Source organism: Pleurodeles waltl, chromosome 1_2 (genome assembly GCF_031143425.1).
Source record: "Pleurodeles waltl isolate 20211129_DDA chromosome 1_2, aPleWal1.hap1.20221129, whole genome shotgun sequence".
Taxonomy (NCBI): domain Eukaryota; kingdom Metazoa; phylum Chordata; class Amphibia; order Caudata; family Salamandridae; genus Pleurodeles; species Pleurodeles waltl.
In genome coordinates this window covers 667,090,696-667,116,988 of record NC_090437.1, presented here as the reverse complement: position 1 = coordinate 667,116,988, position 26,293 = coordinate 667,090,696, and positions in this window count along the sequence as shown.

The following is a 26,293-nucleotide window of genomic DNA, read 5'->3' as shown; positions in this document are numbered from 1 at the left end:
CAGCCCCCGGGGCATTTTTTTTTATTAAAAGAAAGGAGGGGGCGTATGTGGCCCCCCTCCATGGGCATTTTTATGCCCCGGGGACCACCACCTCCTTAGGACTTTTGTTAATTGGGCTCAGGGAGCCTTGCAGACCTCCCCTTGGGGGCCACCACCTCCCCTGGACCACAGCATCGGAAATGCATGGGGGTGCCCTGGAGGCAGCCAGGAGGTTTGGCCGGGACCTGGGGGACTGGATTTCTGGGGCCCAAATTGGCCTGGAAGGGGGCTGTGTGCCCCCCCCTATTAAGTTGTGACCAGGCCCTGGGAGATCGGGACCCCAGGGCTGTTGTGGCCCTGATGCTCATTTCACAGAAATTAAACCTCACCAGAAAGCACTTATAAATATAAACATAGGAGGAGCTCTAATTGAAGCTCCATTTCTGTAAAGGAGAAATGATTCTAACTCCTGGGTTGGTGAAGACAAAGCAAGTGTGTTTTCTCAGCAATTCCATATCAAAAAAAGATCTGAAATCCTTTGTGGAGGTAAATGCATTGTTGATCATTTGGAGCGCAATCTCTATGTGATTGTGACAAGTGGATTCTTTCTTATCCTCTCCTGGTGAGAGATGAGTCCATAGTTCTCCCTTTAAATTGCTACGAGTATGTAAATATACAAATGTGAAAATCATCTGGAAGCTTCACCTGCTGGACCCCACCCTGTCCACCCTAGAAGTATGCAAAGGTCTTCCCCCTTTTACAAGGATGATGGACAGCTTACCAAAGGGCCCCAGTGCATTTCCTGCCGATTTCAGTGGCACGTTCTTAAATCCGAGGAATATGGGGACATCTTCATAAAACAAAGAAGCACTTATGTCATATAGATAACAGGATGAACCCTAGTTTGGTAGAGATTTACAACTTTGTAGTCTTGTTGGCCTCCCTATAGGAGGATTCATGTTATCACATATTTCTGGATAAAAGCACATCAGGAAAAGTCATAATGCCAAAACACACACAAGGTCACTGGTGACATTTCCTTGTGCTTCATTACGCAACTGTATTTTAGAATATGTAGTGGACCCAAGGAGGGAACAAGAATTCCACTTGAGTAGTTATTTTTGTGCAGTACTATGGAATCTTGTTGGAAAAGGGCAGGTGAAGTTCCTTTGTGGCTGAGTCACTCACACAGGTACTGACAAACTGACACAGACACTCACACACCCACTCACAGACTCATTCACTCACTCAGACACACCTGCACCCACTCACAGAACCACTCAGCCATTTACGCGCCCACTCACAGACCCTCTCAGGCATTCATACAGTAACTCAGACACACTCAGAAACTCATGCACTCATTCACAAATGTACTCAGAGACTCATGCACGCACTCTCAGACCTACTCAGACACTCACACACCCACTCACAGATATCCACATCCACGTCATCTCATACGCAGATGACACCCAACTCAATCCCTCCCTTATCGAAGATCACACCACTCTCAGAGATAACTTCAGCAACGCCATGTCCCATGTCTCTTAATCAATGTGAACTGCCTGAAATTAAACTTATACAAGACAGAGGTGATCACCTTTGGAAATAACACCTCCCGCAGGAACAACCCCTGGTGGCCCTCCACACTCGGACAACATCGTACCCTAACTGGCTGCACCCGCATCCTCATCTTCATCATCAACAGCAAACTCACCTTCAAACGACAGATAAACACAGTGGCCTCCATCAGTTTCCACAACCTCCACTTAGTATGTAAGATCTTCAAATGGAAATGCTCTTTACATCAGTCTCCCTGCCCAGCTCCTCCACTTCCTCCAGACCATCCAGAACACAACAGTTAGACTCATCCTAAACCTTCCCAGACAGACCCCCATCACCTCCCACCTTAGAAGTCTCCACTGGCTGCACGCACACAAGAGGTGCACATACAAGGTTCTCACCTCGCATTCAAATCCATCCATAACATCGGATACAATTTCATCAACCACAGACTCTTCTTCCACCAACCCACCAGAGAACTTCGCTCCTCCACCCTCTCCCTTGCACAAGTCCCCAGAGTCCATCGTAGCTACTACGTTGGATGCTCCTTCTCCCACCTCGTTGCCAAGATCTGGAATTACCTTCCCCCCCTATGTAACACCCACACACTCCTTGACTTCAGGAAGAAGCTGTTCGTAGGGGTAGCTACCATTTTGCAGCAACCACCCACAGTACCTGGATACTCTCCTGGGTGATAAGCCGCACTTTACAAATCCCATGATTGTTGGTTAACTGATTGATTGATAGTCCAATAGTATAATAATCCATGGCAGTCAAACCCTCTCTACATTATACCTAAGTGACATGTGCATATGTAAACAAGTGTATAATGATTACTTAAATTATCTTACTCGGGGATGAATTTAATCCATACTAAATCATATTTTGGACCCAAGTCTGCTGTGTACTGGTACTGAGGTGTGTAAAAGTGATAAAGTGTCAAGTGCAAGTGCAGAAAATCTCAATGCATGGGAGTTGTTAGTTCAGATGTATTCTTTCCATAAAGTGTCAAATGCAAATGCAAAAAATGCCAATATGTGGGAGTTAAGGTTAACCCATTCATTTTGTGAGGGATCCTGGTACTTTTTAATTCAGATGTATTACTCTCTAAAGTGACTAATGCATATTATAAAAGAGTAAAATCATACTCTAAAATATATATTGCAATAGGCCATAATTAATTGGCATTTTAACCGTAGTAAAGTGACATGCATATTACCAATTATCTAACAAATTCAATCACTAAGAGGTTAAATAGAGGCCGAGGGACAGTCAATATTAGCGGGGACCTATAACTTGATCAATAAATCACCACATGAAGTGACCAATACATATTTAAATTGACCCATAGACACAGTCACCAAAAGTTGGAATACTGGCAACTAAGATGCTGATAATCCATAATACACTTCTAACAATAATCAACCAATTATGTTCTCTTTGCATTATTCACAGGTGGACATGGGTGAGCCGTCACATGTTTAATCCCCAAACATTTGACACCTGCCAATGATAGTCCATGACATTTTTCAAGATGGTAGGCCTCAGGATAACTCCTTTCACCATTCTTAATGGCTCGCATGTGTTGCAAAACCTTAATTTCAGTTTATCTGTACTTCACACATACGGTTTATCGTGCTCACACTTCAAAACATAAACCACATACTCAGTATTGCACGTTATCCGGTCCTGTATGGTGATATCTCACCCCTCAAAGGATTGATAGGTTCAATGGTTTGTACCATACTGACAAGCTTTACATGAATTTCACTTAACGACCCCTGTTGTATTACTTTGCAACCAATTATTTTCTCCATCAGGATCAAGATAGCTATTGGTTGAAATGTTACCAAAAGATCTTATTTTTTAAATGTAAACCTTGGTCCAATGCACGTGATATCTTCCTAATGACGTGCCACTTATTTTCCAATATTCCTTTAACTTCAAATTGGGCTGTGTTATATTCCAAAAATATCCTCTTTTTCCCTCTTTTTTGGCCACATTTTAACTCTGTTGATACAGCAATTTATCCCTAGGAGTCTGATCAACTATTTTTTGGCACATTCCTGGCACGTAGCATGTGACCATAGGGAATGCTCCACTTAAGGGCTGTTGATGGCCACTATTGGCATGCAAAATTGAATTAGTGGCCATCGGCTTCCTGTGGGTCTTTTTGATCAACTGATGGTCTTGTACATTTAATCCAAATTCTAAAAAGTCACAGTGGTATCTACTATATGCACTTGTGAACTGAATATTAAAATCATTGGAATTCAAACTTTGTAATTCCTTCTCATTGCCTTTCCACAAAATAGAGAGGTCATCAATGAACCATGTCCATAGAATGACATTTTCCATATATTTTACATTATCCTCGGCCGGTGCGACCTTCTTTACCATGCTCCCCATAAACAATTTTGCATAGGTGGGGGTGAAGGCGGTGCCCATTGCCATCCCCAGTTGCTTTAGGTAGTATTTATTATTGAAAAGGAAGACATTGTAGGTTAGATAATATTCCAACATCTCGAGTAACATCATGCCTGTTGCCTGTTTTCCATACTTATGATCAATTGAAGTATACAGGGACACTACAACCAATGTCACCATGATGTAAGATTGCCTTAAGGGAATCCCATCTAATCTCCTAAAAAATTCAGTAGAGTCATTCAAAGAAGATGGTAAACCGGTGATATTCTGCTGTAAGAATAAATCTGAATACTTGGAGCTGTTCTCCAAAAGGGAACCAATGGAACTCACTATGGGACTGCTTGGCGGTGCTTTCAAATTCTTATGGATCTTTGGGAGGAAATATATAGTATGTGTTCTTGCACGTTGTACCTTTAGGGATTGATATTCCTCCCATGTCAACAGATTATGCTTATGCTGTAGGTGCAATTTTGAATGAAATTCACTCTCAATCTCCTTCATCAGGTTTTATGGGAGACAGATATAATGAGTTGTTTTACCCAATTGCCTCTTCGCTTCTGTCTAATAGGGGTTCCGATTCATCAACCCGATGTTTCCTCCCTTATCTCAGGGCATAATGATCAGTGAGGCATTCCTTTTGAGATTCATGATATTGTTCCAATCCTTTGATGTAAAGTTGCTCTCCTTTCTCGTGTTCCGCCATCTCTTCCTCAATTTATTCAGCTCTCCTACAAACAATTCGTAGAACAGATCAATTCTATTCCCTGGTGGTAATTGTGGACAGAATTTACTCTTAACATTATATATATATATATATATATATATATATATATATATATATATATATATATTCACTAAAAACTATAATGTCCCTGTATTCTTTGCTTTTTTTTACATGAATTTCTAAGGTTTTTTTTTTAAATACTGTTTCCGAACTAAAAAGTTCTTGCAACCTTTGTTTTTTTCCATTGAATTTCTATGTTTTTTTTTATGTAAAGTAATTTTCATCAGTATACATTGGCCAACCACTTCCACGCATGATCTTTGCCCGTGCGGTGGTGGGCCACAGGGCCTGATCTGCAGCCAGGCCCTGCAGCCAACTCCTATATCCACCCAATTGCATGCCATGCATGGTCTTTGGTCATGCGCAGTGAGGGTTTGCTACATGCGTAGCTTTCTAATCAGTAATTATATAGCAAATGTTGCAGTGATAATATCAAAGATGCCATCAAAGGTGTCATCAATAATATAATATGTGGAGTAATTAGCTGTGCATGCTGAAGGTGCGAGTTATTGTCACCTTAGGGCGTGAGTTATAGTTGCTAACTCTAACTATAACTGTTGAATTCTATTGTTTTGTATGAGTAAATTCAGAACCTAACTATAACATCCCTGTAAACTTTGTTTTTTCAGTGAATTTCTATGTTTTTTTAACAAAAGTAATTTTAATTACTATATGTTAATCCAACCACCACTATGCATGGCCTGTGGCCAGGCTCTGTGGCCAAGCCCTTATAACCACCCAACGCTGTGCCATGCACGTCTTCAGCCATTCACAGGGGGGGTTGGCCACAGGGCCTGTCTCTGTCAGAGGATATGTGATTAGGCGCGTGAGTGTGTATGAAAGTGGCTGTATGAGTCTATGAGTGGGTCTGAGTGGGTGCATGAGTGTCTTAGTGGGTGCGTTAGTGGGCGCATGAATCTGAGTGCATCTATGAGTGAATGAATGAGTATATGAATGAGTCTGTGACTGTTTTTAAAAATTGTTTTGCTTATTCACAAATATTCACAACTATTTGTGAATATTCACAAATATGACATATATTGAAAAACAAATCCTCAAACACCCCTGTATCACACCTGTATCACACCCCTGGGGTCAGGGTACCTCCACCCTGACCCCTTATGATACTTTTCATTTTGTTTTTCAGTCCCGGCACCGTCTCCTAGGACCTGTCTCCTAGGATCTTAAAATGGTGCTGCAACTTTCTTTTCAGAATGTGACCAGCCAATTACAATGCTTCTATTTGTGTGTGCATTCACAAATATTTGTGAATAATTCACAACCTGAGAAACACAACTTTGGATTTTCTTTCATTTCTCATACACTATTAAATGGATTTACGCCAAACAACCAAAAGAATAATCTGTGGAACAAAATCTAGCTTTCTGACAAATTTGGTGTAATTCTGTCCAGTGGTCCGGGCTCTAGTCGTGTTCAAATCTCCTATGGCAATTAACATGGGAAACACATGTTTTTCGACCCTCTGGTTTTTTCAGCCCCCACTTGAGGGATCATCCCGAAACTTCCCATGCATAACAAGAAACAATGGAACACTTTTTTTTGGATAACTTTGGGAATATCTGTCATACGACGCCAAAGATATGGACAAGCCAAAAATGCTTTTTCTATGGAAATTTGCTCCTAACTATAACTACCTGATCTTCCAATAAAACTTTGGTACTGTTTATATCATTTGGTTCAGAAAACAAAAGGCAAGTGAGTTCAGAGGAAAATATAGGCAGGTGGTGTGGCTTATATCAGATGCACTTACACAAAAGCAATAAGGAAGCACTCTCCTTAAGAGGGATGTGAATATTGCACAATATTTACAATAATACCTGAATGCAGCATATGAACGTGTCTATTTATTGGTCTGTGTTGTTGTCTAAATTATAATGCCCTAAAACAAGAATGTGAAAACGTCATGTTGAATGTATGTAATTTTTCAGAAGGCCTCTCAACCCTCCTTCCAGATACCATTTCTTCCTTCTGTATTTGAATTTGTAAAAAAGCCAATGATGGAGAGAAAACAGAACATTGTACTTCTACAGCATTATAATCTATCACAGCTATATGCAGGACTGATTTTAGCGGGGTGCAACCGGTGAAGCTGCACCTGATCCTCCTCTGAGGGAGGCAAAGCTGTGCTTTAAATAACTTGTTTGTAAAACACGTGCTCCAGAGCTCCTTGCTTGTCTAACAGTTTTCAGGCAGCAGTAAAATGTCAAGATAACTCTGGCGATTATTGTTCCTGCTAGAGTGATCAGAGTTTTGTCTAGTGGCAGTTTTGTCACATCATAAAGCAGGGCAGAGGGTTAATGTGCCTGGTGCAAAGAACATGTACCGTGCAGACCACAGAGCTGAGTGCTAGTGAACTATGAGTAGTGATATAAAAAATGTAAATGTATGTCAGGGGCTATGGAGAGATGGGAGGCACTGTTGGAGGTTGACAGTGAGGACATTTGTGGAGAAGGAGGTCATGAGGGGGCACCAAAAAAGATTGCTGCACTTGGAGCACCAGATCTAAAGAGGTCCTTTGCTTCATGTTTCATGTACTCATTTCACTCGGGAAGCTTATGTAACCTCTGGCAACCTTTGGGCCTCCTCAGAGCAATACCGCAATACTATCATGCAGTGAAGGTAAAGTTTGTCTATTTTGGTTTAAGGAAGCTAAGAACCTACATGAAAATACATGTGTTTTGCCCAAGTACCTTAAGATTTAACTGCAGGGACATTGCATCAGTAACTTCAAGGAGTTGATCTCACTTAGGCACACAGGAAAAGTGTGTGTTGCTTATGAAGGGAATTACACATTCACCTCTCACCTCTCTCATCTCAGGCCCCAGCACACAAACAAACAACCTCTATGGAAATGTGCCCTAGTTGTTTCACCTCTTAAAGCATGGCTCTAAGTAGATAGAAGGTAATTTAGACTATTCTCCCAAGCCCATTCGCACTAGTCCCTTGGATATCATCCTAGATTACTCTTTGACCAGGCATACATACATCATCTAGACCATTGGTTCCCTACCTTTTGACTTCTGTGGACCCCCAGTTCATCATTACTGGAATCCAGGGACCCCCACTGATTCATTATTATTAAAAGCTGGGGACCAAATCTATTAATAATATTTAATTTTCTAAGCAGTCACGGACCCTCTGAGGAGGCTTTGCACACCCCCAGGGGTCCCCGAACAACAGGTTGGGAACCACTGATCTAGACAATATCACTTGCTCCTCTTACATGTTGACAGTCAGTTCCTTAGATACTTAGGCATTATGTACTCCCTTTTTTTCACCTGGATCTACGTAGGTGTATATGTATATTTTATGTAGTCTATTTGCTTTGTGTAGGTCCACTTCACTTTCTGTGTTTTATAAAATCTAAATTGGTCTCTGTAGTTTCAGTAACATGGCTGCTTACCTAAGGCGATATTGATGTGCTACTAAAGGAAACCTTGATGTCTTGTTTATATATGGTACATAGTCCTTGTCAGTCAATGGGGTACATTCAAAGAATGTGAATCTGTGAAATATACCAATGCTGGAGCAATAGTGCAGACACGTAAGGTGCTTTTTGTACTATCCACTGTGATTTCCCATTTTGATGGTACTATGCTGATGATAGATCATCTGTGATCATCTTTCTACTTATAAAGAAAACAAAAGGGGCTGAAGAGAGATCAAATTAGCTGGAGATCTTTCATTGTGGAGGGGGATTACGGGTGCAGGTAGTGGAAGTGGATGTTGGACAAGGTTTTGTCTGATGACTTTGCTTGGTATCATCACAGAACCCACAGAGAAACAATCTCATACCCTATGCTGCCAGGAGTGAAAGGGGGGTGTATTGGTAGACAAGGCTTCCATGTGGTGGAGTGATGACGTGAATAAGGATATTATGCAATTGAAGTGGAATCATAGTGTGATCAGGAACTTTCTGTAGCAAATAATAGCACCCATGCTGGATAATACCCAGAAATCACTAGCACCCATTGATGAAGCCTTACAATATGTTCTCTACTCACTGTGCCATAGGAAACCCTGCTGCACTTCACTGATGGCACAGCATTTTGGAGTTGCATGTGTTCCCACTCAGAGAGGCTATGGAATAGGATTTACGGTTGAAACTGTCCATTGCATATAGTTTGTCCCTCTCTGTTGTGACACAGTGATCAATAAACAACAGACTTAAATGCAACCAAGAGTAATTACACATGGTTGAGATTAATTAATTAATTACAACATTTATTTTGTTGATTTTCTCAGAGAATGCTACCTGATGCACTCTGTTGCTCTCTCAGCAATTGACCTGGTCTAGTGAAGAGGAAATAAACAGTGCATTGTCCTTGTACCTTATATGGGCAGGATTGGAAGTGTAGGTGAGAGCAGACATCAGGTGGGTGTGGGTGGACCATGCACAGGTCTTGTGAACCAGTGAAACATATGTTCTCCTTGCATGCTACTTAGGCCTCCTCTAAATCTGCACTCATCCTTAGTTCCTTGTGTCCCTCCTTAGCTGAAACTGAAGAATCACTAATCAATCCTTCCATCACCACTTACCAGAAGATTATGCTGGCAAAAATGGTTAGGCTTAAAAACGTTTGCACTCTGAATCCTTGTTGCATAGGTGAGGAGCTAAGAGAAGGTACGGTAAAATGTACATGTGCATTACCTAAAAAAACCAACCTAATATTATTATTTATGTTTTCTTAGTCAATGCCTTCCAGTTACCTCAGGGAAACACACTCTGCTGGGAGTGTCAGCCTTCTTGTTGCTGGAGATGTTTAAGCAGATCCACAATCTTGCAGTTACAGCTTTTCTATGGCCTGGAGAAATGCAATCACATTTCTGAAGCCAATACAAAAATCCACTGGCTTCTAATATGATCACACATTGAGTTAAAATTATTATTATTGCCAGTTGCATCTTAGCCAGGGTCAGAACTATGCCTTTACCAAAGATTCTGTGCCCCGCTTCTAATTAGGAGCGGATGGGAGTGGGCGTCTTCCTGCAGCTGGGTCATTTATCCTTAGACTATTTTTAGGTTGCGCAGAGCAGTGCACAAGCGCTTCTTTTCCCGAGTGTTGGTATCTATGTGGGCTTTTAACCACACACATGTCACGCCCATCACTTTGATTCGTTAACAGGCTTGCCTTTTAAAATCCTCTTGATTTCATTTGCGAAAGGCATGCAACGTCATGCCTTTTCCAGTGTTTTGCCCTCTTAGAGAGTACGGCCAACCACTGAAAACATACACAGCTCCATGTTATCAGCATGGTTTCTGAATTACTTTTTCTTATTATTACCTACAAAGCACGATCACACTCAACAGTATTGGAGCTATTTGCATGCTGACCAGTTTACTTCCATTGTTAATTCCTGGTTTTTGTTGTGTCTCTCACAGGTGAATGTAAATGCATTTTTACAACCATATAGTTGCTCGTGTGTCTTCTCGCGTGTTTTTTGTTGTTTTTATATTGTTTTTAGGTGCTGTTTGTTTTTTTTGTTTATGTCACGGTTGTTTTTTCATGTAGCAGTTGTGTGTAGATGTATTCTAAAAAACAACTTTTTGTGTGTTTGTATGGTAAACGGAGCTGCGTAGTGACAAAATAAGCAGATAAACACACAAAAGGTTGCTTTCAAAAATACATTTACGCGGAACTAGACATAAAACTATAATGTTATAATGTAGTATCTGTAATAAAGCGCTATAATGCAGTAGCGCTTTATTTTGTGATTGACTTTGTACACAAAAGAAAGCTCTGCTACATTATAGAGCTTTATGCGCTTTTCACTTGTGCTACCTTACCACCTGGAATAAAACCACTGTTTTTATCCAACAACATAAGTGCACACCACAGACGAGTTCATGTTCCAAAGACAATCTCAAAAGAAAGTGCTGCTATATTATAGCGCTTTATTACAGTTGCACACTATAAAATTAAAATATAACATATAGCAACTGTAATAAAGCGCTATAATGTAGTAGCTCTTTCTTTTGAGTTTACTTTGGAACATTTACTTGTCCATGTGTTGCACTCACGTTGCTGAATATAAAAACTGGTTTTGTCCAGGTGGTAGCACAAGTAATAAAGCATTACATGTCACGGAGGTGTTTAAATACATTTTAAACTACAAACTTTTATGTGTTTATACGGTAATTGGAGCTGCATGGTGACAAAATAAGCAGATAAACAATTAAAAGGTTGCTTTTAAAAATAGATTTACGTGGAACGTGACATCAAACAACATATATAATGTTATATTGTAGCAGCCATAATAAATCACTATAATGTAGCAGTGCTTTCTTTTGAGATTGGTTTTCTATGCGCAAGAAAGTGCTGCTACAATGTAGCGCTTTATGGTCTGTTGGGCTGGCACTTTGTGGCAGCATAGTTAGTTTTCCAGTTGGTGAGTAATTATGTGATAGTGATATGGTTTAGCTTGTTTTAACAGCGATCTTTGAATGAACACACTTACGAAAAATAAATCTAATTAATTCAGTTCTAGTTTAAAAGATTTCACCTGTGTTAATTGATTATATTTTTATTGTAAATCAAATTATTATCATTAATTGTAGGATGTGCTTTTTTAAAATCTTACTCTGTGTCCATAATATGTGACAGTAGAGCATAAATGTAAATATTCACATGCCGTTGCCTAAAGCTTTCCTTTGCAATGAGCGGCTGTTGCAGTTCAATATGAATACTGAAGCACTATTATTCTAAAGCCATCTGTGGCATTTTAAATATATATGTACAGCCATGTTTAACCTCTTTAGTGGAGTGCTTAATTTGTAAATACTGTAATCATGTGCTGGTGCCTAAAGCTTTCCTTTCCTTTACAATGTGCAGCTTTTGCAGTTCAATGTGAATACGGAGGCACCATTATTCTAAAGCCATCTTAGGCATTTTTAATATATGTACAGCCACATTTAACCCCTTTAGCTCACAGTGCTTAATTCGTAAACAATCATGTGCCAGTGCCTAAAGCTTTCCTTTGCAACATGTGGCTGTTGCAGTTCAATGTGAATACTTAGGCACCATTATTCTAAAGCCATCTCGGGCCACTTTTAACCCCTGTAAAGCAGCGCCTAATTTGTAAATGATCATGTGCAGGTGCCAAAGCTTTCCTTTTCAACGCATAGCTGTTGCAGTTCAATGTGAATACCGAGGCACCATTATTCTAAAGCCAACTCAGTCATTTTTAATATAGGTGTAGCCACTTTTAATCCTTTTAGCTCGCAGTGCTTAGTTTGTAAACAACCAAGTGATGTTCCTAAAGCTTTCCTTTGTAACTTGTGGTTGCTCCAGTTTAATGTGAATACTTAGGCAGCGTTATTCTAAAGCCATCTCCGCATTTTTAATCTATGTACAGCCACGTTTAACTCTTTTAGCGCAGTGCTTAATGTGTAAATGATCACATGCCAGTGCCTAAAGCTTTCCTTTGCCACATGCGGCTGTTGCAGTTCAATGTGAATACTCAGGCACCATTATTCTAAAGCCATCTCTGGCATTTTTAATATATGTACAGCCACTTTTAAGCCCTTTAGAGGCATCTTAATTTGTAAATAATCACATGCTGGTGCCTAAAACATTCCTTTGCAACCCACAGCTGTTGTAGTTTAATGTGAAGAATGAGGCGTCATTATTCTAAAGCCATCTTGTGCATTTTTAATATCTGTACAGCCACTTGATTATATTTTTATTATAATTCAAATTATTACCATTAATTGTAGGATTTACTTATTTTTTATTTTACTCTGTGTGCATAATATGTGACAGTAGAGATAAATTTGTAAATAGTCACATGCCGGTGCCTAAAGCTTTCCTTTGCAATGCGCGGCTGTTGCAGTTGAACATGAATACTGAGGCACCTTTATTTTAAAGCCATCTCTGGCATTTTGTAAATATATGTACAACCACTTTTAACCTCTTTAGCAGAGTGCTTAATTTATAAATATTTATGTGCCGGTGCGTACAGCTTTCCTTCCTTTACAATGTGCGGCTTTTGCAGTACAATGTGAATACTGAGGCACCATTATTCTAAAGCCATGTTGGACATTTTTAATATATGTACAGCCACTTACAACCCCTTTAGCTCGCAGTGATTAATTCATAAACAGTCACTTGCTGGTGCCTAAATCTTTCCTTTGCAACATGTGGCTGTTGCAGTTCAATGTGATTACTTAGGCACCATTATGCTAAAGTCATCTCAGGCCACTTTAAACCCCTTTAAATCAGTGCCTAATTTGTAAATAATCACATGCAGGTGCCTAAAGCTTTCCTTTGCAATGTGTGACTGTTGCAGTTCAATGTGAATACTGAGGCATCATTATGCTAAAGCCATCTTGGGCATTTTTGATAAATGTGCAGACACTTTTAAGCCCTTTAGCTGAGTGCTTAATTTGTAAATAATCATGTGCCAGTGCCTAAAGCTTTCGTTTGCAATACACAGCATTTACAGTTAAATGTGAATGCTAAGGAAACATTATTCTAAAGCCATCTTGGGCATTTTTAATATATGTACAGCCACTTTTAACCCCTTTATCTCACTCTTGCAGTGTTTAATTTGTAAATAATCTTGTGCCAGTGCCTAAAGCTTTCCTTTGCAAAGCGTGGCTGTTACAGTTCAATGTGAATACTGAGGCACCATTATTCTAAAGCCGCCTCGGGCATTTTTAATATATGTACAGCCACTTTTAACCCCTTTAGCTCACAGTGCTTAGTTTGTAAACAACCAAGTGTCATTGCCTAGAGCTTTCCTTTGCAACTCGTGGTTGCTACAGTTCAATGTGAATACTGAGGCAGCATTATTCTAAAGCCATCTGTGCATTTTGAATCTATGTACAGCCACTTTTAACCCCTTTAGCACAGTGTCTAATTTGTAAATAATCACAAGCTGTTGCCTAGAGCTTTCCTTTGCAATGTGCTTATGTTGTAGTTCAGTGTGAATACTATGGCTCCTTTATTCTAAAGCCATCTTATGCATTTATTATATGTGTACAGTCACTTCTAACCCCTTTAGCTCAATCTTACAGTACCTAATTTGAAAATAATCATTTGCAGGTGCCTAAAGCTTTCCTGTGCAACGCGCTGCTGCTGCAGTTCAATGTGAATATTGAAGCAGTGTTATTCTAAAGCCATCTCAGGCATTTTTAATATATATACAGCCACATCTAACCCCTTTAGCACAGTGCTTAATTTGTATATAATCAAGGGGCGGTGCCTAAAGCTTTCCTTTCCACTGTGCGGCTGTTGCTGTTCAAAGTGAATGGTAAGGCACCATGATTCTAAAGCCATCTCAGCCATTTTTAATACATGTACAGCCAGTTGTACCCCCTTTAGCTCGCAGTGGCTTAATGTGTGAACAATCATGTGCCGGTGCATCAAGCTTTCCTTTGCAACGCACAGCTGCTGCAGTTCAATGTGAATACTGAGGCAGCATTATTCTAAAGCCATCTCGGGCATTTTTAATATATGTACAACCACTTTTAGCCCCTTTGAAGCAGTGCTTAATTGGTAAATAATCAAGTGGCGGTGCCTAAAGCTTTCCTTTCCAATGCGCGGCTGTTGCAGTTCAATGTGAATAATGAGGCACCATGATTCTAAAGCCATCTCAGCCATTTTTAATACATGTACAGCCACTTTAAAGTCTAATGCCAATGGTTTATTTTTGGAAAAAGTTTTATTGGGTTTATATGATAATTGTATATGTTTTATTAGTCTCTCGTTATTGCAGTTATGACCATGAGTCAGGCCAACTTAACATCCTTATTACACTCTGATTGTTTGAACACTCTTGATGTGGTTGGGCGACCCTTTTAGTTTATTTCTCTTGTTGCTCTTCAGTGGGTGTTTTGTGTCTTTTTTGGGGGGGGAATTGTGTTAGCCAGGAAGCAACTCTGATGGTGGGGTGGTTAAAGTGGTATTCTATTTGAATAAGCATATCAGATTTAAATTAGGATGCACAAAGGCAACATTTTAATTTTTTCCTGCAGATAGAGGAAGAAGGTAAATGGAAGTGTTTTAGTTATATGCCACTGGAATTTTGTGACAGGAAAAGGCCGAATTATGAGGCAGGGTTGACCAATTTATGTGGCAAGATATGCCCAGTTATTAATTTACAACACCAATAGCTCTACCTCAAGTAAATGCGAGATCTATTGCATTGCAAATGCTTGTTTTATCTGCAGCAGCTCCACAGGTACATTTGAGCCGAGGCTCATGGCCCTGTTGTTGTTTCACTCGGACCCAGGCTCAGCTTTCTTGCATATCCTGCAAAGGATGGCAGGGGTTGTGGACTGGTCACTTGATGCTACTGAATGAAAATGTGATTCACATGTCACTACGGTGACATTGCAAGGTACTGCTTACTTTTGAGGTGGGCAGTGCTCTGGGGTGAGTGGGAATCAGCCCAGGTGTGTGGCTGGCATTACTGTGTTATTGTTGGTGGCAGAAAAATGTGAATGCTGCTGTGAGCTGAAATAACAATTATGCAACTGCATTGCACAACGTGGATGCCTTGCAAAGAAAGGCTACTTTAGTGGGATTAATGCACATATTAGCAAGGGAAAAGCTGCTTAGTATACCCTTATGCCCTCTGTTGCCCACCTTGTTTCAGCATGTTGTTATTACATCTATCCTTCTGATTGTTCCCAGGGCTCTTCATTCCTACAGCATGATTCACGTTGCCCAGAAACCCCATGTTTGCCTTTACCTTTATATCAGGTAAATGGCTGTTTATGTTTTCTCTCCCTGCAGGGCTTCTTCTTGCATACTTATTTCCATTTGCATTTCCATTCTAAACCTATTCACAGTAAACAAAGGTTGCACATTACCCTGAACAGATTTTTGCAAAACTATACCAGATTTGCTAGAAGTAATCATTTATCATCTGGCAGACTGGGCACACTTGAAGATAAGGCATCCCTATGCTTAGAATATCACCTGTAGAATGCTTGCCAGTAAAAAGCAAGACAACATTCATGGTGGACAGAGAAAACATGTATGTGCTGATAGAAGGGATAGTCTTTGAACAGCAACACATCTTGTGCTCTTTCCTTCTTTGTTTTGTTGTCTTTACAGCAGCCATCCCAACTTTATGCACTGAAAATGAGGCAGAGCCCTGGCCTTATGTCTTGTATCTTTTGCTTGCACAAGTTAAAGAGTAAAAGATTCAGACTGGGGAAAGTAGAGGGCTATGTTGTGGATGGAGTTGGTGTGTTTAAATGGGTAGTGGTATTCGCTGATGCTTTTTTGACAACTTCACAGATGCCAGTCTTACATACCACAATTGGAATTCCACAGTGCAGTAATGCTGAGCCTCTTAAATCACACTTCAGGGAGGCAAAGAGTAAGTGGCAGGATACTAGAGGACAGGGGTGACCCATGTGTCCCCAGGTTGTGCTCTGTTACAGGTCTACAGCTGTGGATCCTCTTCAAATCTACCCTATTGTTTCATACTCTGCTTCCCCTCTTGAAGAGCTAACAAATCTATCATTAATTCTTGAACACCGCTGAAGAGGTCATGACACTCTATACTCTTATTCTATTGACTAACCTATCTGCATTTACCACAATGGTGTCATTTCTATCTACTGCATTCTTACACAAAGTTTTTTTTTCCAATCAATGTTTATGTTTATTTAGCTAAGCACTCAGTTCATGACGTCATTACTTTTAGGTTTTTGAGAGAGAGGCATATGTGGCACTAGTTGGGAGTTATTGACATTTCCAAGTTTTCCTAGCCACTGCTTTCATACTTTCCACGTTAGCTCAGTGTTACACACTCTGTGGGCCCGTCTGCCTTCCTGCTGAAAACTTTGCAGAGGGTCACAAATCTTGCAGTCATTTCTCTGAAGCCAGTAAAGAACTGCAGTAACTTCTAATCTCATGGCACATACAATTTAAATACATATTATTGACAGTTGCTGCTTCACCAGCGTCACAACTCTGATTTTCCAACAAATACGTCTGTCAGAGTCACCAGATCCTCGGGGTCTGTGCATGTTCCCAACATTTCCACCACAAGACAGCTCCAATACTCTGATTTGAATTGTCACAGAGTCTAAGAGAGTCCAAGTGGGGAAAAGGGGATTAGGAAAGGAACAGCTGGGAAGGAGACCTGTAGGAAGCAAAAAGGTTAAAACACACAGGGGGTTATTACAACTTTAGAGGAGGTGTTAATCTGTCCCAAAAGTGACGGTAAAGTGACGGATATACCACCAGCCGTATTACGAGTCCATTATATCCTATGGAACTCGTAATACGGCTGGTGGTAAATCTGTCACTTTTGGGACGGATTAACACCTCCTCCAAAGTTGTAATAACCCCCACAATATCAAGATCACATCATATGAATCAATACTAGGCTATGACTCTAAGCATTGTCATTCTGAAAGCGTGGACAACCTAAGGATAGACTTAAAATGACTAGGCTTCAAGATGACTGGATACCTGTGAGGGAATCAAGAAAGGATAAATGCAACTTTCAAATTCAAGTATTATCCTTTGCATGAGGATCAGGAAACAATCTGAATGAATTCTAAACCATCATATGAATCGTGTTTGAGAAACATATTAGGAACACACAACATTACATCTAGAACTCTGGCTCTTTTGTTCTCTCAAATTGCCGGAACATGAATTGCGCACATTGCAGATTTTTACATAGGTAGTAAATACCATAGAATGATTGTGCACCATGAATAACACAGATTAGACTTGAGAAATAAATCGCACGACTTGCCAACTCGAAAGCCACCAAGTAAATGCCTTAAAATGGTAGCGCATAATAAACACCGTGATTTTAAACACAGAAAAGGAATGGCGTGGCTTGCCGATTAGAATGTCACCAAATAAATGTCAGGAATTGGTAGCTTGCGATGAGTAACATAAAGTACACACAGGAAATGAATTGCGCGTCTTGCCGATTCGAGTACCACCATGTAACTGCCAAGGAATGCTAGCGCACAATGAATATCAAGGGTTAGAGCACAAGAAAACGAATCGCACGTCTTGACGATTCGAAGGCCACCATGTAACTGCCAAGGAATGGTATCGCACAATGAATAACATGAATTAAGCACGAGAAAAGAATCACACGTCTTGCTGATTCGAATGCCACCATGTAACTGCCAAGGAATGGTAGCGCACAATGAATAACATGAATTAAGCACAAGTAAACGAATTGCGCGTCTTGCCGATTCGAATGCCACCATGTAACTGCCAAGGAATGGTAGGGCACAATGAATAACATGAATTAAGCACAAGAAAAGAATTGCGCGTCTTGCCGATTCGAATGCTACCTTGTAAATGCCATAAAATGGTAGCGCACAATGAATATCAAGAGTTAACACACAAGCAAAGAATCGCACGTCTTGCCGATTCAAATGTCAGCATGCAAATGCCACGAAACGACCAAGCGCACATTCACACGCACAAGAGTAAATTGTTTATCATGCAAAGATTAGGCCCAAGAACTCGAGAGTCTTCAATAACTGGGTTGGGGGCCCAGCCCGACCTCCGTCTTACCGCCCTGATCTAGGATCACCAATTAAAATGAAAAGGGCAAGGCCTGGAGGATCAAAGTAGGCCTCCAGAACAGGAGCTCAGGAAGTTGCTGCTGCTCTGCACCGGGACCTCTTAATAATGAGCATGTGGAGCTGGGCTGGCTCCCTTTTATAGAGTCTTAGCCCGGCCCACAAACCACACCCAGGCATGCTGCAGGGAAAGCTTCTAGAAGGCCCTGGAAAGGGACCACACCCTGACACAGCCTGAAAGCCTGCAGCAGTACATTGCATATGAACAGTTTTTATATGCACGCTGAACATAAGTCTTCAGGATTAAACTCTGCAATGCAAAAAGTTAAACAACATCACATCAGCACAATGTATAAATTATGTTAGCTTGAAATTGTTAGGTTTTTGCATTCTAGTCGCCCGTAGAGCGCGCACTGCCCTGATGTTGACAGTACTCCCATCTCCCAGACGCGCGCTAGGGCCTGGTTTGTCTGGATTGAGACGATGGAAATGCCTCACAAGTACTGGAGCATGGATATCAGATGCGGAAATCCATGAGTTACTTTCAGGGCTATAACCTTTCCATGAGATTGTTGGAAAATGGGTTATTGGTAGGGCAGGTAGGTACCTACACCTAGCAACAAGCCACAAACCTCCACATAAGTACAGTTAGGTCTCAGTAAATTAATCCCAGCTCTACCCTTGGTAGCTTGGCATTGAGCGTCAAGGCTTAACTTAGGAGACAAAGTGTAAAGCATTCAAATATCACAAAACAGTAATTAAATAAAACACAGGAAACAGTTTAAAAATCCAAAACCAATTTATAAAAATAGCTTATATTTTTATCTTTAAAATGACACAAAAACGATTAAAATCGGTTCAGGGGAACCGGAGATATGAATTTTTAAAGTATTATTATTTTCTAGCGCTTAGAAACAAAAAGCGCCAATCGGGTCATCTGGTTGCACCAGGACCGGGGCAAAGTCAAACTTTCAGGCCGACCGCGATGGAGCCCTGCTCGGCTACAAGTCGCGGGAGGCCTCGGTTAAAAAGTTACCTTCTGACTTAGTCTCTTTTTTGATGTTTTTCTTCCCCGGGACGAACCTGCCAGTTGGATCCGACCTCCTGGAGCCCTTGTCCGGATACGCGAAGTCGGTTTCCTTGGTGGTGATTTTTACCTTCGGACTTAGTCGTTTTTTCGAGATGAAAATCCTTCGACCGGGGTAAACCTGGATCTTGATCCGACGTCCGTGGAGCCCTTCTCGGATACGATGGCTGGAAGGTCCCGGTCAACTTTTTACGTTCGGACTTAGTCTCTTTTTTGGATGTTTTTCTTTACCGGGACGAACCACGAAGTCAGGCCGGGTCGCGGTTGAGGCAAGCCGGCTAGAATTTCCGCGTCGGGTCGGTCACTTTATGGAGCTTTTTTTCAAAAATTCTCCAATCTTTTCCAAACTTCTGGGGCTTCACCCAGATGTTCTTTTAAGGTTCTCTTGGGGTCCACAGCTCACCCCAAGGGTCCAGAAGTTCTGTGATGGTCCTTGGGAAGTGCGGACTTCAACTCCCAGAATGCACCTGGCGCAAACTCCTTTTTGGCCACTGGACAGTGGTCAGCTGGTCGCTTTCTTCAGGAGTTGGTGCAGGGGACTCTGGTTTAGCAATTTTTCACCTGTAGCATACAGGGAGTCCCTCCTTGAACCAGTTGAAGCCAGGCAAAGTCCTTCTTGTGGTGAAGCCCAAGTGTGCAGCTGGTGCAGTCCTTCTGAGTGCAGGTTCCAGGTGCAGGCCAGGGGTCCAGCAGGGCAGTCCTTCTTCTTCTTTAGTTCCTTTCTTGTTGAATTCTGGAGGGGATCTGAGGTGTGGGGGCAGGTCTGCCAGTTTTATCCTTGCTCCTGGGTGAAAAGCAGGGGGGCCCTGGTTCTCCAATCAGGGACAGGGTCGTCCCCCTGTGATGACCACTTCCTGGGAAGTGTGGCAAAAATCCATCCCAGAAGGCAACAGTCTCTAAAAATCCAACATGGATGAATCTGATTTTTGGAGGTTACATCTGGCTGAGCCCACCCACTGGTGTGGCTAAAAATCATAAACACACCCCTCTCCTGCCCTCTCCTAATCTAATCAAGGGGGCACCGAATTGTCTGGGGTTGCAGGATGTGGGGGTGTTGCTGGGTGCTGCAAATGTCCTTCTCTGCCTTTGAAGACCAGTTTGGCAGCCCTCCCCCTTCCTGCCTCACCATCTGCTGAGGGGAGATTCTCTCCCCCAAGCACATTCCTTTGTGTGAAGCCTGGCCACTTCACACCTAATCAAGGCAGCCTGGCAGAAGCTGCTGCAGGCTGGCCAATCAGAGCACAGCAGCAAAAACAATGCAGAGCTGAAATTGGCAACGTTTTAGGTAAAGTCTAAACTTTTTACCTGAACAAGTTATATTAAATCCAACAACTGGAAGTTGTGGGATTTATTACAACAATTAATTTGATACCAAATTCTTGGTATGTAACATTTAAGGAGACTTTAAAATTTAAAATAAAGTCTGCCCATTCTAGCCTATGAAGGCCATTTACTTCAATGAGGGAAAAACGAATTTGGCTGTTTTTACCTCACCAGGGCTTATAAATCTATTTTTATAAAGTCCCTGCTTATAGTTACATGGCACCCAGCCCTAGGGGCACATAGGGCACACCTTAGGGGTGACTTATATGTAAAAATAAGGTAGTTTAAGACTTTGGAAGTACCTTTAATTCCAAAGTCGAATTTGCATATAACTTTAATTTAAAAGCAGCCAGCAAGGCAGGCTTGCTTTTAAAATGACACTGGGCACCTCAGCAGTGCACCTAGGTGTGCACCACCTATGCTGTGGTCCCTAAACCTACATGCCCTACCATATACTAGGGACTTATAGGTAGGTTAACTTAGCCAATTATAATTAGCCTAATTTGCATATCCATTTTACACAGAGCACAGGCCCTGGGACTGGTTAGCAGTACCCAGGGCACCATCAGAGTCAGGAAAACACCAGCATAAAGTGGAAAATGGGGGCAAAAAGTTATGGGGCCTCTGCAATCAGCCCTAGTTTCTCACACAACCCCCCCCCCCAGCCCACACGCCCAGGAGACTCAGCCCAACCCTGGGAGAGTCTTCCTGGCTTGTTAGGCGAGGAAGACAGTGAAGAAAACTGGCTATCCCTTTGCAGGGCCTACTCTGCCTTATATCCTCCTGTCAGGGTCACTCCCTCTGGGTAGTGAAGCCATCCCAACAGTAAAAGGACCCAACTCAAACTGAAACTTCCCTCTAGGGGGGTTTTCCTCCTCTCTCTCTGCCAACTTGGGTAGTGAGGTGCCCACCTCCCCTACTCCTAACTTTGCTAGGGCAACACCTAGCTTACCCAAAGAGGTCACCCAACACTTGAGCAACCCCACCATGACCAATAGGATCAGGAGGCCTACTTTGCTATTGGCCCTGGGGTCTGCCTCCCAGGCCAAGTACAGTGCTGCCAGGAAGGCTAGCACCCAGCAGAGGCTACTGACAGCTGTCAGTACCCAGAACCACACCCTAAGCTCTCCACTGACAGGTGGCTGAGCTGCTTTAGGGGCATCTTTGGGGTCCTGGCACCCCTCTTGCTGTCTAGAGTGGGGGGTTACCACCTCCTGTGGCAGACACCCTCCTTCCACTCTCCCTTCTGTCAGTGCAAGGGCAACACCTTGCATCTGGACAGCTTCCTGACTACTCAGGACTTCCTTGGGGTCAGGTGAGGCCTCACCAGTGCCAACTCTGGGCTCCCCCCTTACTGGGGCAGAAGGCCCTTGGCTCCCTGGAACTCTCTTTAAGAGTGGCCTACCCTTCCTTTTCTTCTTTCCTTTTCTTGGGGACCCCTGTCTCCTAACTGTAGGGACTGACTCCCCAGGACTTTGGGTTGGGGGGGCGCCCTGGGCGACCACCCCATCTGTGACCAGACTCACCTCTGGGAGGTCATTGCCCAGGATACAATCTAGGGGGAGGTCAGCACTGACTACCACCCTAATCCAGTCAAGGATACCCTCCCTCTATAGGGGCACTATGGCTACAGGTTTGGAGGTGACCTCCCCTGTGGCTATCCTGACTTTCTTTGTCTTTCCTGGGACATACATGTCTGGGGTCACTAACCGGTCACTCACTATAGTGTGACTGGCACAGGTGTCTCTCAGGCCAGTGGTAGGGATCCCATTCACCTGAATGGGGTGGAAGTGCCTACTCCCACCCTCAGGGATCACCAGCTTACCATCTGGTCCTGTCTCCCAGCACAATGCTAGGAGGACTTCATCATCTGAGGAATCCTCCTCTATGGCTACACTGGACAGCCCAGTGCTAACCACCTTCCTTGGACAGGCTGCATCTCCTCTGAAGTGACCTGTCTGCTGACAGTCAAAGCAAGCCCTACTGTCCAAGAGTTTTTTTAACCCAGGGTCTAACTGTCTCTGCTGGTCAGAGTAGGAGTGGGATTTACTCTCCTCCTTCTTAGGGTTCTGGGGTACAGAGGGAGTCTCTGTGGTGGGCTTACCACCTCCCTCCTTAGGTTTTTGGGGACCTGACCCACCCTTCTTGGAGTCTCCCCTCTGGGACTTGACAACCACCCTGGTTCTCAACCACTCATCAGCTGCCTCCCCTAGCTCTCTAGGGTTGGTCTGCTTAGAGTCCACTAGATGCTGGCGTAACCTTTCTTGGATACAATTGGTCAAGATGTGCTCTCTCATGATCAGATTGTATAACCCCTCATAAGTATTTACTTTGTTGCCAATAATCCAGCCCTCTAGTGCCTTTAGTGAGGTGTCTACAAAGTCAACCCAAGACTGGGTTCTGACCTTCTGGGTGTCCCTGAACTTCATTCTATATTGCTCTGGGGTCAGACCAAACTTCTTGGCTAAGCACCTCTTCATACTAGGGTATGAATCTGCCTCCTCCCCCCTTAAGGTCAGAAGCCTATCCCTCCCTGAGTTGGGGACCAACTCCCACAAAAGGGAACCCCAGTATTGAGGCCTAACCCTTCTCATTTGGAGTGCCCTCTCAAAGGCCCCCAGCCACTTATCTATGTCATCCCCCTCTACATAAGCAGGAACTACCCCCTTGGGTAATCTGGGGCAAACTCCCCCACCCATGGACACCTCAGCTTCTTTATCGCTGCTTCCATCTCTTTTTTCTTGGTATGCCCACTTTTGCTTTTCTAGGGCCAGCTTCTCTGCTTCCAAAGCTATGTATGCTAGCTGGGCCTCCAGCTCTCTTTCTCTGATGGATGGGTTCTCTCCTCCTGAAAGGACCCCCTTCCCACCACTAGCTTTGGATCTGCCCCTAGTGACTGTATCTACTGAGGACCGTTCTTCCTCTTCCTCACTTAGGCTCAGATGCCTTCCCTCCCCTGAGTGGTTAGAGTTAGCATCTTCCCCTTTTTCTTCCTCCTCTGGAGCTTCCTCTGTCTCTACCTCTTGGGCCTCAGCCCATGCTGTCAGGGATTTAATCAGGATTTCCTTCCTGAGATTAGTGGTTGCAGGCAACCCTCTTTCAATACACAACCCCCTAAGCTGGACTACTGTCAGTGTAGGTAGGCTAGCCAGATCAAGCTCCATGGTTCCCTAGTTTTGTGTCAACAAAAACTTTTTGCAAAAATTGGTAACAAGAATTTAGAAAAATTACAAAAATTCAATAATTGAAATTAATCCAAATTAATAAAAAAAATTAAAATTAAAAATTAAAAACAATTTTTGCACCAGGACAATTTAAAGGATTTTTAATTTGTTTTACCTAAAACTGTAACGTGATATTGAACACAAGTACAGGATCCCGTCGCTGCTTCCAATTATGTTGGAAAATGGGTTATTGGTAGGGCAGGTAGGTACCTACACCTAGCAAAAAGCCACAATCCTCCACATAAGTACAGTTAGGTCTCAGTAAATTAATCCCAGCTCTACCCTTGGTAGCTTGCATCGAGCGTCAAGGCTTAACTTAGGAGTCAAAGTGTAAAGCATTCAAATATCACAAAACAGTAATTAAATAAAACACAGGAAACAGTTTAAAAATCCAAAACCAATTTATAAAAATAGCTTATATTTTTATCTTTAAAATGACACAAAAACGATTAAAACCGGTTCAGGGGAACCGGAGATATGAATTTTTAAAGTATTATTATTTTCTAGCGCTTAGAAACAAAAAGCGCCAATCGGGTCATCTGGTTGCACCAGGACCGGGGCAAAGTCAAACTTTCAGGCCGACCGCGATGGAGCCCTGCTCGGCTACAAGTCGCGGGAGGCCTCGGTTAAAAAGTTACCTTCTGACTTAGTCTCTTTTTTGATGTTTTTCTTCCCCGGGACGAACCTGCCAGTTGGATCCGACCTCCTGGAGCCCTTGTCCGGATACGCGAAGTCGGTTTCCTCGGTGGTGATTTTTACCTTCGGACTTAGTCGTTTTTTCGAGATGAAAATCCTTCGACCGGGGTAAACCTGGATCTTGATCCGACGTCCGTGGAGCCCTTCTCGGATACGATGGCTGGAAGGTCCAGGTCAACTTTTTACCTTCGGACTTAGTCTCTTTTTTGGATGTTTTTCTTTACCGGGACGAACCACGAAGTCAGGCCGGGTCGCGGTTGAGGCAAGACGGCTAGAATTTCCGCGTCGGGTCGGTCACTTTATGGAGCTTTTTTTCAAAAATTCTCCAATCTTTTCCAAACTTCTGGGGCTTCACCCAGATGTTCTTTTAAGGTTCTTTTGGGGTCCACAGCTCACCCCAAGGGTCCAGAAGTTCTGTGATGGTCCTTGGGAAGTGCGGACTTCAACTCCCAGAATGCACCTGGCGCAAACTCCTTTTTGGCCACTGGACAGTGGTCAGCTGGTCGCTTTCTTCAGGAGTTGGTGCAGGGGACTCTGGTTTAGCAATTTTTCACCTGTAGCAAACAGGGAGTCCCTCCTTGAACCAGTTGAAGCCAGGCAAAGTCCTTCTTGTGGTGAAGCCCAAGTGTGCAGCTGGTGCAGTCCTTCTGAGTGCAGGTTCCAGGTGCAGGCCAGGGGTCCAGCAGGGCAGTCCTTCTTCTTCTTTAGTTCCTTTCTTGTTGAATTCTGGAGGGGATCTGAGGTGTGGGGGCAGGTCTGCCAGTTTTATCCTTGCTCCTGGGTGAAAAGCAGGGGGGCTCTGGTTCTCCAATCAGGGACAGGGTCGTCCCCCTGTGATGACCACTTCCTGGGAAGTGTGGCAAAAATCCATCCCAGAAGGCAACAGTCTCTAAAAATCCAACATGGATGAATCTGATTTTTGGAGGTTACATCTGGCTGAGCCCACCCACTGGTGTGGCTAAAAATCATAAACACACCCCTCTCCTGCCCTCTCCTAATCTAATCAAGGGGGCACCTAATTGTCTGGGGTTGCAGGATGTGGGGGTGTTGCTGGGTGCTGCAAATGTCCTTCTCTGCCTTTGAAGACCAGTTTGGCAGCCCTCCCCCTTCCTGCCTCACCATCTGCTGAGGGGAGATTCTCTCCCCCAAGCACATTCCTTTGTGTGAAGCCTGGCCACTTCACACCTAATCAAGGCAGCCTGGCAGAAGCTGCTGCAGGCTGGCCAATCAGAGCACAGCAGCAAAAACAATGCAGAGCTGAAATTGGCAACGTTTTAGGTAAAGTCTAAACTTTTTACCTGAACAAGTTATATTAAATCCAACAACTGGAAGTTGTGGGATTTATTACAACAATTAATTTGATACCAAATTCTTGGTATGTAACATTTAAGGAGACTTTAAAATTTAAAATAAAGTCTGCCCATTCTAGCCTATGAAGGCCATTTACTTCTATGAGGGAAAAACGAATTTGGCTGTTTTTACCTCACCAGGGCTTATAAATCTATTTTTATAAAGTCCCTGCTTATAGTTACATGGCACCCAGCCCTAGGGGCACATAGGGCACACCTTAGGGGTGACTTATATGTAAAAATAAGGTAGTTTAAGACTTTGGAAGTACCTTTAATTCCAAAGTCGAATTTGCATATAACTTTAATTTAAAAGCAGCCAGC